Source organism: Neofelis nebulosa, chromosome 12 (assembly GCF_028018385.1).
Source record: "Neofelis nebulosa isolate mNeoNeb1 chromosome 12, mNeoNeb1.pri, whole genome shotgun sequence".
Lineage (NCBI taxonomy): Eukaryota > Metazoa > Chordata > Mammalia > Carnivora > Felidae > Neofelis > Neofelis nebulosa.
In genome coordinates, this window is record NC_080793.1 from 87,545,124 (window position 1) to 87,555,135 (window position 10,012).

The 10,012-nt window shown below is 42.5% G+C and overlaps 1 protein-coding gene across 8 annotated transcripts in view; it reads right to left on the reverse strand.

Annotated features, from left to right (window-relative positions):
• RFX3 (regulatory factor X3) overlaps window positions 1–9,544 on the reverse strand; it is a 292,672-nt gene extending 283,128 nt beyond the window's left edge. For 6 of the 8 annotated variants that reach the window (XM_058695807.1, XM_058695803.1, XM_058695806.1 and 3 more), the window contains exon 1: window positions 9,286–9,544. The gene's annotated coding sequence lies outside the window, so the exon portion shown is untranslated. Of the gene's footprint in view, window positions 1–8,887; window positions 9,245–9,285 lie in introns of those variants that run through there. The other 2 variants (XM_058695801.1, XM_058695809.1) reach the window with 2 other exon arrangements.
• Window positions 9,545–10,012: the final 468 nt, after the last annotated feature.

The following is a 10,012-nucleotide window of genomic DNA, read 5'->3' on the forward strand; positions in this document are numbered from 1 at the left end:
CTAGCCTTTCAGTCCATCGGGAAAGGAAGTATCAATTCCCGGCTCTCTGTTATTGGTAACATTTGGTAACATTTCCCTTTGGTGCCAATCTCGCCACAGAAGCACCGACTGCTGCTCAGAGGGCTGCAGGGATCACATAGGCCTACTGCTTCATTTTACAGATGGAGAAACTGAGACCCAGAGGGTTTACGTGACTAGCCTAAGGTCTGGCACTTAGTGGCAACCTGAGTACCAGAACAGACCTTGCTTTCTCCTCTTTATCTTCCTTCGGCTGGCGCTTTTGAGGGCTTTATTTCCCAGCCCCATCGCCCTCTCTTCTTTCTCCTTCCACATTCCTTCTCAGCAGATCTGTCTCCCATCACCAGCTAGTACGCCTTTACTTCCAGGCTAGCTGCCTCGCTCTTAGTTTTCCTGGGCTCAGCTCTGATTAGCCCTTACCCATTTCTGCCTCAACAGGAAGCATCAACATCCTCTGGTCGTCCCGACTGGGCAAAGCAAAGGCAATCGGTACTGAAAGGGCATTACAGCGTCTCTTAAGAGTCGTGAGAAAGAAGTTTCTAGGGATTAAGAGTCAGCAATGGACAGACATATGTGATGTGCAAACATAATCTTTTGGGGCTAGACTAGACATTTAAACTAAAGTGCTTAGCCAGAGGCCAGTGCATAGCCAAGACGAGGAAGGGAGCCTCCCGGAGCAAAATCATGCTCAGGTTGCATCATTAGTGCAACAAGGAGATGCATTTGTTCAAGAGGGCAATCAGACAGACAGAACTCGTAAGAAAATAATGACGGTATAACCTTGCCACCTAAGTCACGTTTCCTAGCTTTTCCCCATTAAGTTCCTTTTAAAATGTGTGTGAAATTCACTGGGAGAAAAGAAGCAGAGGAGATGGCTGAGCTGAGAGTCTGCTTATATCTATTAGCCTAATTATCTATAAAAAAGAATGGAAAGGGAGTCATATAATTAAACACTTAACAGGAATGGGGAGAGTGAGAACAGGTGAGACAAGGGAGGCAGGCAAAACCCACTATTTATAAAAAGGCTTCAGGAAAAAAAAATGAGGCGCAGTACTGAGTAAACTTTAACTGGGATGTATAACTCACATTTCCAGTTCAAGAAAGATCAGGACTATCTAGATCACTCTAAAACGAAACGAAAAAATCATTCTCAGTCAAAATGCTTAGAAAAAAAGATACATAGCAAATTACTAAATAGCAACTTCAGAGATAGTAGCCAACTAAAATGTTTCTTTAAACATCTCTAATCGCCAAAGAAAGGGAGCCAAAATGACATGTTTTCCTCTATAATTTCACATTACGTTTTACTGCATAACATTCCAAGGTTACTTTATAGCTCAAGATTAGGGCTGGCAAATTATTCCAAAATTACTTATTGCTATAGGTCCACAAGTGGTGACCTCACACATTTCTCTACCCTTAGTAAGAGAACAATTCCAAGCAGTGCATTATGAAATTATAGAATAATTCTTTGATGAACTCATCTTTATACAGCTATTTATTGCCATTATATATTAATGACAACATTTTATACAAAGTCTATAAATACAGTACAAAATGTTCTCAAATGAACTCATGTATAACATGTGCAAAACAAAATATAAATTGGGCAATGAAATGGACAATGGGAATCCTAAGAGTATATGAAATGCTGCATTATTAGTTCTCAGTCTGAGATCTCTGGACCAGGAGAGTTGTCCAAATGTAGGAAGGGGCGCCTGGGTGGCTCTGTCGGTCGAGCGTCCGACTTCAGCTCAGGTCATGATCTCACACGGTTTGTGTGTTCGAGCCCGGAATCAGGCTCACTGCTGTGAGCACAGAGCAAGATTAGGATCCTCTGTCCTCCCCCCCACCCCCCGCCCATCCCCCACTTGCACATGCTCTCTCTCAAAAAATAAAGTAAAAACATTTTTAAAAATGTAGTAAAAGAATGCCATTGTTGTAAGGCTGCAGAGTTGAACTAAAATACAACTTTGGGCTAACATCCTATTCAGTGTAATAACAAGACTGGTTATCAAAAAGTAATCCAAACCTGTGATCGATTTTTCTCTTTATTTTTAAAAGTAGGGGAGGAGAGAATAATTATTTAATGAGGGCAAAATCTTTCAAAACTTACGGGCCACTGAAGTGATCAGGAACATATTAAAAGAATTCTTAGGTGGGAAAAAGATTTGAATGGGCATCTTCTCAGTATTCTCTAATAGTAAGAATCAACGCATATTGATCATGTATTCTGTATCAAATACTGAGCAAAGCATCTTACAAGAATTATCTTTAATCTCCACAAAACCCCATAAGGCTGGTAAGGGGGATCCTGTTTTTCAGATGAGAAAACTGAGGCAAGTTAAGCTCAATAACTTGTCCAAGGCCTCACAGCTAATAAGATCATCTGAAATCTGACCCCAAAGCCTGTGTTCTTAACCAATTTACTTATCCCATCAATTTATTTTAAGAACAAAATACATACCAATTTGATACTCTAAATATATTTCAATTTTTTAACTGATTTGTTTTCATTAAGTGCATCCTATACTTTGATATGAAAAATAAAACTTCAAAAATAAAGGTTTTAAAACGTCATAAATATACTTTAAAAATCTTGGGGCGCCTGGGTGGCTTAGTCGGGTAAGCAACTGCAGCTCAGGTCATGATGGCTGGTGAGCTGGAGCCCCGCGGGGCTCTGTGCTGACAGTTCAGAGCCTGGAACCTGCTTCAGATTCTATGTCTTCCCCTCTCTCTGCCCCACCCCCACTCACACTCTGTCTCTCTCTCTCTCTCTCTCAAAAATAAATAAACATTAAAAAAAAAAAATCTTAGCGGCAGAAACTAACTGGTAAACCATCAAACCACACTGTAAAAGAAAAATGCCTAACCTATTTTAACAAAACTAGTATTTAAAAACAGTTGCTCTCAGGGCACCTGGGTGGTTCATTCGCTCAGGTCATGATCTCACTGTTCCTGGGTTCAAGCCCCAGCTCCCTGCTGACAGCGCTGCTTGGGATTCTCTCCCCACCCCCCCCCCCCACCCCCGCCCCTTCCCTGCTCTCGGGTGCACCATCAATCAGTTTTTCTCTCTTGATGTTTCTGGTTCTTTGACATTCCAACACATGAAGTACTTACTATCTCTTATAAAGGTACTCTGAAACATATCACATTTTGCTGATTGTAGTTAAATGTGGGATAATAGTATAGATCAACCCATACATCTATTATCTGAACAGAAAAGCTTATATGATAGACCTTTCTAAGCTTACTTGAGAAAGACGCTGGCTACCCCTGTCTCCATGTTTGTCTTTTGGAGTATATACTGCTGACAGAGGAAAGTCAATGATGCTAGAAGGGCCCAAAGATTGGCTTCTATAGTTCCCCTTAAAAATTCTCGCTACACTAGGGGCATCTGGGTGGCTCAGGTCATGATCTCGTGGTTCGTGAGTTCGAGCCCTGCATCAGGCTCTGTGCTGACAGCTCAGAGCCTGGAGCCTGCTTCCGATTCTGTGTCTCCCCCTCTCTCTGCCCCTCCCCAGCTCACACTCTGTCTCTATCTCTCTCAAATATAAATATGCAACATTAAAAAAAAAAAAAAAAAAAAACCTCACGCTAAACGCAGAGAAAACAATACCCAACCACTTCTAGTTCAGAAGTATATGGCACAGGGCAAGTCAGAAAATCTAAAAGTTCTTAGATAATAAAACAAATTAAATTTTCAAACAAGACTACTCCAACAGCATCAAGTGGGGGCTGAATTCTCCAGACAATTTTAATATTATTACTGTTCTTGATTCAATTAGTCCGACAACTATTACTACCACTCACGTTTGAGGTAGTTTTTTTAAAAATCATACAATAAAAGCATAGCATTAATTATGCCATACAAAAATGTTTTAAGAATATACAATATGTAGGGGTGCCTAAGTGGCTCAGTCAGTTAAGCGTCCGACTTCGGCTCAGGTCATGATCTCACAGTTCATGGGTTTGAGACCCGTTGTCGGGCCCTGTGCTGAAAGCTCAGAGCCTGGAGCCTGCTTCGGATTCTGTGCCTCCCTCTCTCTCTGCCCCTCCCTCACTCATGTTCTGTCTCTCTCAAAAATACATAAACATTAAAAAATATATATATATATACACACACACAATATGTTGATGTGTGCCAACAATACCAAATCTACAGAGTCCAGAGCCATACTGCCCAAACAGTGTGATTCTCAAGTTAACCGAAATTTTTGAGACACAGACAGATACACCTGCGTAGGAACAGGACCAATGTCCGTACCTAAAGGACTAATGCTGACATTCAAACTATGCCAAACCGATCAGTCTTGATATTTTATGTTGTGCTAATATATATTATCCTAGCCAAACAGAAAGAGGCTCTGATACAAAATTGCCAATTAACATAGTATATTAAATTTAAGCTCCATAGAAATAAGGCTATTATATGCTTGAATGCATATATAATTAAAATTTTTTCTTTAAATAAAAGTTCTAATCAGTTCACATTTGTGGTGATGATAATCTCATTGCTGCAAACAGCATAGCACCCCCTGGTGCATCTGTTATAAGATGTATAAAATTACCACAAAAAAAGGGATAGAATCAAAGTAAAAATGAACCTTAGAAATCAATAGGTTGATACTCTTTTATTTACTCTGGTACATATTTTTAAACATTAATGCTTAAAAACAATTTGCATTTAAAAAGACCACTTAAAAATGTTATAGAAACAACTGGAAAATGTTTTCAATTAAAAAGATTTAAAATAATGAACAAACAAAATACTGGTTTCCAACATTTATCACTCATTAAAATAACGCTGTCAAAAAAAATTCTTTAAATATGACATCACAAAAGTTGTCATGTCAACCAAATTTCACTTTATTTAAATCAGCTTTGGCTTTTTGTTTCAGATAAACTTGACTGACGGGGTAAAATGTTCCAGAGTACTTTTTTCTGGATTCAAAGTGAATATCCGATTACTTTTAAGAATTTTTAAGTTGTTTTGTGAAAGGATTTACAACTTATACAGTGTGAAAATAGAATGATAATCAGAAATAAAAGTCATTTTAATTAAATTATGAATCTTAACTTGAATAGTTCAAAACTTTTACTTAAAAAAAAAAAAACTTCCTAGGAAAATAATTAACTCCGAAAGTATATTTCACTAAGGACAAAGCAAAGGATGCCACCTGCTTCAGAGAGCCCTTTGTGAACCACTACAAGTCCCAACACAATGCGCTAGAAATGAAAATGACACCTGTTTAAAGCAGCCATCTGTCCCTAACAAGCTGGATTTAGTCAAATCCACTTAATCTTGGATTTCTAAAATATGGGAACACTATGCACCTGTGAACAGAGGAACTTAAAATGTTCTGCCACCGCCACTGGGAATCTATACCAAACAGTTAAAGGCAAATGATTTCATTAGGGAAACTAAGGGGGGGGGGGGGGGGGGGCTTTGTTGTTGTTGTTGTTTTTGTTGTTGTTGTTTTTAAGTAACTGGAAGTGGAGCATTTTTGCCCAATGTTCAGTATAAAAACAAACAACCAGCAGGCTCTTTATAATTTAAAGGTTTACTTCCTTGAAGACTCTTCACAATTTAAAAGCTTACTTCTGTGGTTATTGTTGTTTCTTGTAACATAGTCTCACTAAAGATGCCAAGAACAAAGTAACATTCCTATAAGCCCAGTCAGGGAAAAAAAAAAAAAAATGTAACTCTTCTCACACGATGCTATATACCCCCTTTTAAACACACTCTCTCTCTCTCTCTCTCTCTCTCTCTCTCACACACACACACACACACACACACACACACACACACACACATATTCCATCTACCAATTTCTTCAGTTGGAAGCTTAGAGAAAATCACTCACATCAACTTCCTCAAGAATAAAACATGTTACCAAAAGTAACATATCATCATTTAAATACATTGAATCTATCTTGACTAACAGTTCATTCATTTTCTGTTCATTTTTTTTTTTTTTAATTTTTTTTTCAACGTTTTTTATTTATTTTTGGGACAGAGAGAGACAGAGCATGAACGGGGGAGGGGCAGAGAGAGAGGGAGACACAGAATCGGAAACAGGCTCCAGGCTCTGAGCCATCAGCCCAGAGCCTGACGCGGGGCTCGAACTCACGGACCGCGAGATCGTGACCTGGTTGAAGTCGGACGCTTAACCGACTGCGCCACCCAGGCGCCCCTCTGTTCATTTTTTAATGGGAAAAAGTTTACCATATTGAACTTGTTTAGGGTAAAAAATACCTGTTTAGTGTTAAAGGATGTTAAATGAATAAATTATAAACCCTGTGAGTCCCTGAGTACAAGACTACCTGAATACTAGAGAAACAATGTATTATTTTTTTAAATTGGGCATAACTAGCTCATCTAATGAAAATACTGTGGAATGATGCACTTTACAAGTGCATTTTAGCTTAGGATATTATGCGTGTAAATGTACTACATAAATATGCCCACACCATTTAATGCAACTTATAGGCAAAACAATCAAAAAGATGTAGAGAGGCATTATGACGCACAATGGATCACAGATATTTAGCTACCGGAAACAAGTTACAATTAAGACCTATTTTAACACTTTTAGTTTTATAGCATGGTCACTTCCACAGATTTTAGTCTAAAAAACTGAGAACATAGGAGAATGCCAATACGTACTATAGTACTTCCAAGGAAAACCAGCACAGAGAGAAGAAACTAAATGCTAAGTATTCATCCTTGTGTTAAACTTTTAAAATTTATCCCTATGTTAGTACTTCTGGCGACAATTTACTCAATCCATATGAATAATGCTGACATACTTGAGCTCAAAGCATCTCTAACAGCAACTTTTATACCACCTAAGTGCTTTTAAAAGCGGGTAATAAAATTCAATTTAAGTTCTGCTCTCAAATCAACTTGTAAATGGAAAATCTCAATTAGAGAAAACTTGAGACGGCTGTAACAAGTGAAATGCCTCGAACAAGTTCTTGGACATTGCAAATAAAAATATTAAACCATAATATAGCATATAATCAACTTGGATGAAAACCTATTACGTAAATGGCATAAAGTCTGAAACCGTCTCAAGACAGCAAAACTCCTATTAACTTTGGAGAGAGTTTATGGGACCCAGGAGCTTCACCACCCAAAAGTGTTCAGCCATTTGACACTCATCTGAACAGAAAACAAAAACAAAAACAAATTAGTATTAGAAATTTGCATGGAACCCAGGTTGGGGAATAAATATAAAGAGATTGGAGCTCTCTGAGAAAGACTTCTTCACAAGGAAATGAATTGAAAGAGAAGTTTGTTTCTTTTTTTTTTTTTAACCCCAACTCCCACTTTACAAAATATTAGCCTTAATGGCGTTACAATTACCCAACCTGGTCATTGACAATCTCGAGAATAATTAACACTGTCACATTATTCACAGGCTGCTCTGTTAGGTAAATCAATATGCATTTGCTGTGAGAAAGAAGACTGTTTAAACACGTTATTTTAAAATTCCAAATTAGAAACTTCAATATGTGCAAACAGAACAGTACATTATACGTTGTACCTGTTTTAGCCCACGTTCATTATGAAACCCTTTACCCAATAACCTCCCAATTAAACGTGAGGCTGAAAAATGAGCAAATTTACAGGATCTGTAACACTGGGCTCCCTCTAACCAAGAGCCTACTACTTGAGGATTAGTAAGTATTCAAAGCTACAGAAGGGGAAAAGATAGATTTTTTTTTAGAAGAAAGACTTAAAAAGGAAAAAGTTGTCTCTCGTCAGCAGGTTCCAAGTCACTGTCCAAAGAAAACCAAAAGAGTAAACAAAAAAGAGTATGTTAAGTACACACATGCCTAGATCTTAACAACCACAAAGAGAGTGAAATATACACACGTTTCAAGTTGAGAAGCTTCATACATTCTTTATGAACAACTTGACTTCAATTTCAACTCTCAAAGGAAAAGGAACAGAGAAGATGAAGAAAGGGTAAAAAAAAAAAAAAGAAAAGAAAAACTCTTTAAAGTACTACAACTGTCACAAATAACACCGCAAACTGAGTTCTCACAAGGCTTCCTTCTGTCCTTTCCCTATTTATCACACCCCAAGTCTCCTAACCACAATGAAAATTGTCAGCACTCTCCACTGCGGGGAGGGAGGTGCATGGAAGTGAAATGGAGCCTCACGACCACCCCTCCCACCCCCACAGGAAGGATAAAGCACTGTCAATAACTACTAACCCAAGTATCACAGATGCCCTGCATCTGGTTTAAATCACAAGCGCGCGCGCACACGCGCACACACGCACACACACACACACACACACACACACACACACACACACACCAAAAAAGAAAGAGAGCGGGGAGAGACTTGTTTTAAAAATCTCTTTTCCAGGGCAGCAAAGAGCCCAGCGAAGAGGCCCCTGGTTTCAATGTGTGTGCAAAGGGTCGGGGGGGGGGGCGGATAGGAGGAGAAGCGGGGGGGGGGGGGGGGGAGGGAAGAGTGCTGAATGGATATTAAGACTGTTTGCAGCACAAAGAAAACACAGTTTTAAAAGAAAAGAAACAAGAAACAAGAAACCGTGCGGCTGATGATGGCCCAAGGAGAGCAGCCCATTTTAGCACAAGGCAAAGAGGGGCAACGAACGGAGGGAAGGGGCGGTGGGAAAAGTTCACCGTCGTACGAGGGTAAAAACAACGAAAGCCGTAAACCAGGCCCCGCAAGTGAACAACAACAACAACAACAAAACACCACCTCTGGGGTCCCCCCCGGCACGCTGCTGCCTATTTCGGTTTTGAGATCAGCAGGAGACGAGCAGCTCGGGGGAAAGCAGGGAAAAAATCAGAGAAAGAAAGCCAGCCAGCCTCCTCGCTTCACCTGACCCTCCTGCTCCGAGCCGGACCTAGGGGAGAGCGCCGCCGTCCGCGCCGGGGACCCGGGGCTCCCGCTCCCGCCCGGCTCCGCAGCCCCCGGCGCTCCCGCTCCATCCCTGACGCGCGGCCGCCGAGGGCCGGGGCGGCGCGGCGCCCACACCCCCGAGCCAGCCGCCGCGCGCTCGGTCCATTGTAAACACGCCGGGGCGCCGAGCCCCTCGGCGGCGGCGGCGCCGCAGCGGCAGCCCCCGGTGTCAGGAGTGAGACCCCCGCACAGCCACACTCGGCTCGCGCGCACGGACACACACACACACACACACACACACGCGCGCGCGCACGGACACACGCGTTCACACGCAGCCACACGCTCCCACACACATGTACAGACCGAAGAATATTCACCTTGGCTGTGGATTATTGTGGTGTTGTTGGTGGGTGATGGAGATGGTGGTGGTGGGGAGGAGGAGGAGGAGGAGGAGGAGGAGAGGAGTAGTTGTTGTTGATGGGTAACAGTCGCCAGGACTACGGTGACTATGGCGCTTGATTCACAAGGCAACGGTTGCTATAACTCACAAAAGAGAGAGAGAGGGAGAGAGAGAGAGGGAGCGAGAGGGAGAGGGAGACACTCGCACGGGGAGGGGCGGGGAGGGAAGAGGGGAGGAGGCGGGCCCGGCGAGCCGCCGGAAGGGGCGGGCTCAGCACCGTGACGGACAGCCCCGACCCCGGGCCGGTGTTGGGAGGGGCGGAGGGAGGAGTGCGAGGCGGGGTTCCGAGCCAGGGCCCCGAAGAGCTGCGCTTAGCTTTGGCAGGGGCTGAGGTCACCCCAGGGTCTTCTCGGAGGTGCGCTCGCTACACGCGCCGACGAGGCAGCGGGGGGAGGGGGGGGGAACTTCAGGGGCGTGGTGGTGCGAGGGGTACTTTCTGTGTGACGAAGGCTGCCAGTTCCGGCAGCCGGCTTTGTGCAGAGAAGCCCCAGAGCCGCGAGAGGGGAACGACTAACCCGAGAGAGGGGGTGTCGAGGGCCATTCCAGACACTCTTGTGGGGAGACCAACTACGGCGTAATAGAATCCACTTTCAAGAGCGCGCTCCTCCCTTTTTTTTTTTCTGGCCTGAAACGTCACTTCCGGG